Here is an 8461-nt window from a genome sequence, read left to right on the forward strand (position 1 = left end):
GACTCACATGGACAGCACTGAATTCCTCCAGCAATGATGTGTGACAGCGTGTATGGAGTATTGTCAACCAGGAAACTCATCCGAGCCATGGAGTCCAGGGGTTTTATTGGGGGTCAGCCATGCAGGGACATGAAGTGCCCACATGGCTGAGCTTAGTTACTCAGGCTCCAGCCCCTCCAGAGGTCAAGCTGACACTGTGTGACTCATGGCACCCACTACAAATCACTTTGTTAGCTTAGACTACCTGGCATGGTCCAAAGCCCCAGGTATACAAAGACACTTACCAAGCAATATATTCCAAGGGTTTAGTGGTTATGTCCTAGGAACTGTTCAAGGACCAGACCTTTCTTTGGCAGTTGCATGGTTTGAATGCCCTCCTGAGTCAACCCTCTACTGCACACTCACACAATGAGTCATCCCCCTTATGGGATCAGGTCCCTGTATGCTATTTCCATGTCTGTGGTTGCTCCAGTATCTCTGTAAATGTCGAGTGTCTATGCAGAGCATTACTAAGCTCTCTCCAGCTGCCCCGTCTGTACCCCTTTGTTCCTCACTGCAGGGACAGCTTCCCTCCACCCACTCACCTTGCACGCTGCTGAGCATCAGTTTTCCCTCCTTTATGATCTATGCCCACCACTTTCCAAGTAGCATCCAAGTGGAGACAGTTTTCCCCCATCGGAAGACCCTGAGTGTCCTTGCATGACCAGTGAACATCAGGTTCTTTCATGAGGGAAGTAGCCCGATGCTTCCCTGTCTGGTCAAACACAGAAAGATTTATTGTTAATCCCTGGGACACTTGAGGGGCCCTCAAAGTTACACAAATGTCAAGCTCCTAAACAGCTGTGGTCGGGCCTCCTAGGGCCTGCAAAGGGCCCCTTGTTTGCAAAGCTGAGGAGGATACAGTAAATTTGCTAAGGCAAAGGGATTCGTACCTGGATAGGAATCAAGAAAATAGCATAATTCATTAAGTGTGGGTTAATCTGACCCGACCCTCTGCGATGGATCAAATTGATATTAATTAGGGACATTTGGCAGGAAATGATCCCTGAGGTTCCACAGAGAGTAATTTATCATCAGGGGAAGTAGAGGATGAACTGATGAATGACTTGGTCCCGACCCCCGGCTATCCGCTTGTGTGGAACCCGCCAACCATCCTTTAGGGATAATGATTACGCACGACCAGAACTTTTAAAAGCCCGAGTGTGGGGGACGTCTGAGGCCCACGCAGCAGGGACAAAGGCTCAGAGCACCACATGGGACCGGTTTTCTAGGGTCACGCTATCCCAACAGCAGCCATGGCGGGAAGTAAATAGGGCCCAAGGAAAACTGGCCGGAGCCTGGAGTCCACGGTTTCCTGGAGTGTAAGGGGAGGTTGACCCCTCCTGGGCTGAATAAGTCCTGATGGGGCGGATGCTTAGGGCAATGAGGAGGCCTCAGGGGGTGCTTCCACACTGGCGTTCCTACTCATTTGTGCAGATGTGGTCGCCAGTGGTTTACTGATGAGGTAGAGAGATAGGACAGGTATGGTGCCCCAGCCAATGAAGGAGACCATGCAGCTACACATGTGACGTCATTAACCAGGATTCTTCTTGGAGGCAAAGCACAGGTGCATTTCTGTCTATTTCACTCAAGTCCAAAAGACTAGCTAAACTAGCAAGAGAAAGAAAGGGAGGGGGAAGGAGAGGGGGAGGGGGAAAGGGAGCAAAAGGGATTCCGTGTGTGTTTCCTAGTCCCGTTGTGTGTTTCTATGAGTTCGTGTGTGCATGTTTCTATGTCCACCTATTCTGAATAGGTGCCCTGTGTTGGGGGCTTGTATGAGTGAGGAAATAGAGTGCTATCATAATGCAATCTTAAATTTTAAACTCCCATACAATAGCCTTTTTTCTCTTATGTCTGAGTTCTTGTGAAAACTTTGGTTCTCACCTCATTCCTTCCATCAGAGAAGGAAAAGGCCAAGGCTCCAGGGATATTATAGGCCAGTGGTTCTCAATCAGAGGTGATCTGGACCCCCAGGGATGTTTGTTTGGCAATATCTAGAGACATTTTTGTATCACAACTTGGGGACGGGGGGCTGCTACTTGTATCTAGTGGGTAGAGCCCCAAGATGCCGCTAAACACCTTAAAATGCACAGGAGACCCCAACAGCAAAGACTTATTTGGATGAAAATATCAATAGTGCTAAGGTTGAGATACCTTGTTGTTGGCTATGGGAACTTCTCAAATCCCGAGAAACGTCTAGAACAACACACCTATGCAGATTGTTATTACCCCTTGGCATTGAGCAGAACTTAGGCTCTGGAGATGCTGAAAAGATGAATTTTGCCACATTGATCCATCTACCCCCCTTGACGTAATCGTTTTAGAGATGGTGCATCTTCTGTATTAGTGAGAAAGGATGGGCACGGCATAGCTTCATTCCTCTGTGCACCTGAGATACTGAACAATAATTAATGATCTATAAACAAAGCTTCGATGCACAAGGACAACTCATGATTTGAAGAAACCCTTCAGAGGGCTCTGTAAAGGCTCAGCTCTTCCCAGATATGATCATTGGATGAGCCCTGGTTCTCCAGGAGGCAGTGGTGGGGGGAACAGCTCACAGCCAGGTTCACCTGTAAGCCAAGAATGGTCCCATCACACATGAGCTCGGTCTAACTCCTCAAACCTCGTCGACCCCTGTTTGTCTCATCTGCAAAATGGAGCTAGTGCTGCATCCTACCACCGTCAGGATGATAAGGACAAAATCCTGTCAAAACATTTGTGGTGAGCAATAGGCTTTCAATAAATGGTCTCTCTCCTTGTTAAATCTGCAAAGGAAACAATTCCCAAGGGGGCTATCAAGGAAAGAGGAAGAGCTAGGATTTAATGGGCCCTGCTGCCATCCATGCACTTTACCTGGCTCAGCTCATTCTCACGGTCCTCATGGGATGACTCCCCACGGATGTGGAGTCAAGGCTGAGCAGTGACAAGCTCCAAGCTCCATATCCCTCTGGTAATGAGTAAGCAGGATGGGCACTGCAACCTAGGAGGTCTGATTTCAAAGCCCCATCTCACCCTACCCCCCAGCTTGTGCAGAAAACCCCTAAAGGAAAGACGTATCAAATTCCCAGGCCCGAGGCCAGGCACATATAAGAAGAATCACCCCAGAGATCCTCTTGCTGGAAAATTAACTAGACTAGACAAAGCCAGCCCTTTTCCTGGAGGGAGAGCTGATGACCCTGAGACATAATCTCAGGGCCTCCAAGCCTTTGAGATGAGGTAGGGTGTGTGGAACAGGGGAGCCATTGTTCTCTAATTAGAGCCTGGGTCTCCTCTGAGGCTCAAGATGGGCCTCTTAATATGGAGTCTTCACCTGCTCCAAGCCAGAGCGTTATGATGCCTCCTCCCCCCGAGAGGCAGCCCACCTGCCAGATTCATGAAAGGCTGTCCTCTTGATGTGAAGAGGGGGAGGGGGACCGCATGACTAAGGGCTTTCCCTGGGGTATAAAGGGCTCAGTCCCCATCTTGTTCAAAGCCAAGCATCGTTCGTCCAGCAGCTTTCGAGTGGGACCTTCACGGTAGGGACCCCTTCTCCTGATTGTGGAGGGGGCCAAAGAGGAAGGAAGGGAGGGATGGAGGGAGAGGGTTAAGAGTGGAGGAAGAGGGAGGGAGGGAGGAAAAGAGGGAGGAAAGGATGGAGGGATGGTAAGGATGGGAGGAACAAAGGGAGGGAGGGAGGAGGCTCTCAAGGGGTGCCTGAGACCTGGATGCTACTCCAAGATGTAGCTAGAAACCCAAAGGCACTCAGCTCTTGTACAAAGAGATGTAGTGCCAGAGGACAACATCTGGTGCATTTACCTGGGGAAAAAAACCAGCACAACACATCAATGAGAGTCCTACAATCCTGTGTGGGCCAATGTCTCTCCCTAGGGCACCTGGTGTGGAAATATAACTATCACTAGTCATGGGCCGGCCTTACTAAGCACCTAGTTCATGCTAGGCAGGTCCCATCTTGAAGGATTACTCCATTCAATCCTCATGACACCCTGAGGAAGATAAATGGGCATCTTACTGCCCAGGAAAATGAGTACAAGACAGCTTCAGTGTCTGGCTCAGGGCACGCATCAAGGGAAAGGCGGAGCCTGAGCCCCCTCCCCTGGTCCCCCCCCAAACCCGACTCCACCCCAGGTCTGTCCAGCTAGAAAGGCCTTGCTTTTAGAAACATCCTAGATGAGGCGGAATCAGTCTTCAGGGAACATCTTGGTGAGCCAGGCCTCCAGAGCACACCGACCAAGGCGAGGCTTGGGGACCCTCAGTCCCACAAGATAGCACTGCTGCAGGGTCCCTGACAGCCCTGGAGGCCTTTTTAGGAAAAGGCAGTTCTCCTCCAGGTGGACACAGCCCCAGCCCCAAGGGCACCTGACTCTGCCTGCAGAAGGATGCTGGATTTCGGCAGCGGCCCTGAGTCATCCCACCCCCAGATCCTAATGTGCATGTCCCCCCACTTCAAGTCTCTTTCCCCATTGTTCAAGGCTGAGCCCATGCTGTCACCTCTGGCTGGCACTGCAATTTCCCTTGTCTTGGCTCCCAGCTGGGGACTGTCAACTGCAGTGTCACACCACACCCCAGCGAGTGGCTGGCCACTCTGGGGGCCTCCCAAGCAAGTATTGCCAAAACTCTCAACAGTTATACAGTGAATAAAATTACTAGGCTGCTTATTTGAGATTTAATGATCAGCGTCGCAGTTGAGGGTAAAACACCTTGTTACCGAGTCCAAGCTCGCTCTGCTCTCCGCACGACAGGCCAACGAATCGGGAGGCAGGTGTTGAGGCAGGGAGGACGATCGGAAAGCTGGCAGATGGAGAAGATGACAGACTAGTGTCTCCGAAAAACCAGCTTATTGGGGTTTGGATGCCAGTTTCTTTTATAGCGTGGAGAGGGGGAGGAGATGAGGAAGTAAAGTAAAAAGGCCCGTACGTTCTGCAAATATCCCCTGGAATGGCCAGCCTCTGGGAGGGGATGTGCTAATTTCTTCTTTCTTGCAGCCATCCACAGGTGGACAGGGTCCAGATGTTTCCCTGAACAAAGGCACTTTGGTTTAACATTCAGGCAGAGGGGCAGGGTTCCCCAAGGCAGGCCATTATGTATAGACAGTATCCTTTTAGGGAACAAAAGCAACAGGAAGCAAAGATTAAAGTAAAAGAAACAGATCCAGCCTGTAGTCAGACTTGTCTCTTCCCTGTTACAACCTGGACAAAAGACTTAAGTCGGACTGGCTGACCGCAGTTTGAATCTTGTGCCTGGTGCTGCCATGGTCCCCCTGCCGTGGTGCCTTTTGGCAAAGGTGGCCTTGCAAGTTACTGGACCTCTCTGAGCCTTGGTTCCCCACCTAGAAAGTTCTAGCGTGTCCTTATGAGCCAGTATACGGAGATGCTTGGTGAAGACCCAAGACAAAGAATGACCCAATCACTGAAAGGTAGTGTTTAAAGGAATGAGGTCCTGGAGTTTATAACATCCCTTTTAATTGTGGTAAAATATACATAACATAAAAGTTACCATTTAAACCATTTTTAAGTGAACAGTCCAGTAGCGTTAAGTGCATTCACATTGTTGTGCTAACATTACCTCCATCATCTCTAAAACTTTTTCATTTTCCCCAACTGAAACTCTGTCCCATTAAACGCGAACTCCCCATCACCCCGCCCCTGTCCCTATAACTTACTTTTTATTTATTTATTTTTTTAAAGAATCAGTTTTATTTGTTTATTTATTTTTGGTTGCGTTGGGTCTTCGTTGCTGCGCACGGGCTTTCTCTAGCCGCGGCGAGCGGTGGCTACTCTTCGTTGCAGTGCTCGGGCTTCTCATTGCAATGGCTTCTCTTGTTGCAGAGCACGGGCTCTAGGCGCGTGGGCTTCAGTAGTTGCGGCACACGGGCTCAGTAGTTGTGGCTCACGGGCTCTAGAGCGCAGGCTCAGTAGTTTTGGTGCACGGGCTTAGTCGCTCCACGGCATGTGGGATCTTCCCCGACCAGGGATTGAACCTGTGTCCCCTGCACTGGCAGGTGGATTCTTAACCACTGCACCACCAGAGAAGTCCCCCTATAACCTACTTTGAAAAAATATTAGACCCGAGTCAAGATCATGTCTGTAATAAGGTCACTTCTGCTCATTTGCATTCTAATAAAATATATGCTTGAAAGTCCAATAAACATATTTGCGATTTCTATAAACACCACCCTCAGCCTGTTCTTCCCTGAGCATCAGGATGACCCAAAGGAACATCTCCCTGAAATGAGTATCACAAGAGAAAAAGAACAGCATCCATGGTGCTCAACTGGATCCTCTCCTGCATTTCATCAAACAGGGGCTTCTTCTCCAACAGGGAATCAGAGCCTTCATGGTAATAGCTGCTTTTTCTTGAGCCTTTACTGGTGCCGGATGCAATCATTGTAATTACTGAAGATTCTGAGCCATTTCTCTCCATCAGGCACTTGTACGTGCCCTGCATGGATTAACTCATTCAGTCCTCACGACACCTCCTAATTTATATCGTTAATGTGATGAGCACTGGATCTGGGAGTGGGGCATTTTTACCATAAATCGCTAGTCTCTGAGCCTCGCTGGTCTCATTCGTACAAAGAGACTTTGGACTAGATGATTCTGCTGCCTCTTCTGAGCTCAAACAGGTGGCACCCTCTCGCTGTGTGACGGTGACAATTAAAAATCTGACTCAGGGGCCTCCCTGGTGGCGCAGTGGTTGGGAGTCCGCCTGCCGATGCAGGGGATGCGGGTTCGTGCCCCGGTCTGGGGGGATCCCATGTGCCGCGGAGCGGCTGGGCCCGTGAGCCATGGCCGCTGGGCCTGCGCGTCCGGAGCCTGTGCTCCGCAGCGGGAGAGGCCACAGCAGTGGGAGGCCCGCATACCGCAAAAAAAAAAAAAAAAAAAAAAAAAAAAAAAAAAAAAAAAATCTGACTCAGTAAGTGCCAGGTAGTGCCACCGGTCTCGGTCATGAGGGTACGACTTCAATAGGGTCCCCTGAAATGCCTTTAGCTGCCACCCACGGAGTTCCCGGGCCATGCCACTTTCCAGCGGGAGAGCCTGTGCCATCAGAGAGCCTGTCTAACCTTGAAAGTTAACCTGCTGTAAGAACTTATGTGGTTAAAAATTGTTATAAGCAGAGCCTCATGTCTGGCAGATAATAAGCAGAGTATTAGAGAATGCTTGAGCTGAGTGTGAATCTCAAAGCTCTCACACCCTCTTCTTGTGTATTCATTCAACAAACGGGTATCTTCCAGCCAGCAGAGGTGTGCTGGGCCCTGGAGCAAGTTCACAGAGTAGAGATCCTACAACCTATGAATGTCTTCTCCCCTGGGACACCTTCCCCAGTACCAAGCCCTGTCCACTTGCAGAGCGGCCCACCACGGACCTGGGTATCTATGCTGGGCCACGAGGATACAGGGCAGCCTTTGCCTCTGGGAGAACAAATTGCAGAAATTGCCCCTCCCTCCAGGTTGACACAGCCCTGCAGAGGGCAAGCGTGGGAGTTGAGCACCGGCTGCATTTCAGCCCCTACTTGCCCACTCAGCACAACACCTCTGCAAAGTGCACAACATATACAACCGTACTCAGCAGCCCGCTGTGTGCCACTGGGGTAGCATAATCACTCTGTATTATCGTTCAAACTGTGTCCTAAAAACATGTTCTAAACTGAATATGTGTAAGTCAATCATCCATCTCACATTCCTTTGGGAGTTAGATTCCCAGGGAGCTAAAACTATTCTATTCTGAATTCCTCTGGTCTTTAAGTTGTCCCTTCCCTATTAAATACATGGTTAACCTGCTTGAGGCAATAGACCGTAAGTGACTATTGAAGTTCAATATTGACTGCTCAGATCCCAGGGCAGCTACAGTTGAAATGTAGGTTCCTGACCCCACCCACCTCGCCCCTTCCCCCCAGGCCCTTCCAAACGCACATTCCTTGAACGCTAGGATTGCCACAAAGTATGCAAAAGCATTGTTTGCTAGCAGGCAGCGCTGCCTCGCGATGGCCAGATTTATTCTGTGATGTTGGTACAAAAGTTCAGAGCCAGCCCGTTCAAGAATATCCTATGGTATCACTTATGGGTGGAATCTAAAAAAATGATATAAATGAACTTATTTACAAAACAGAAATCGACTCACAGATATAGAGAAAAAACTTGTGGTTTCCAAAGGGGATGGGGGAGATAAACTAAGAGTTTGGAATTAACAGATACACACTATGTATAAAATGGCTAAACAACAAGGACCTACTGTATAGTACAGGGAACTATACTCAGTATCTTGTAATACCCTATAATGAAAAAGAATCTGTAAAAGTATATATATATATATATATATATATATATATATATATATATATATATATACTTCAATTAAAAAATGGTTAAAAAATTTTAAGAAAAGAATGCTTCTCAGAATGCTGGTGGGTCATAACGTATGGG

The sequence above is a fragment of the Mesoplodon mirus genome, assembly GCF_964341445.2.
Source record: "Mesoplodon mirus genome assembly, chromosome: 16".
Taxonomy (NCBI): domain Eukaryota; kingdom Metazoa; phylum Chordata; class Mammalia; order Artiodactyla; family Ziphiidae; genus Mesoplodon; species Mesoplodon mirus.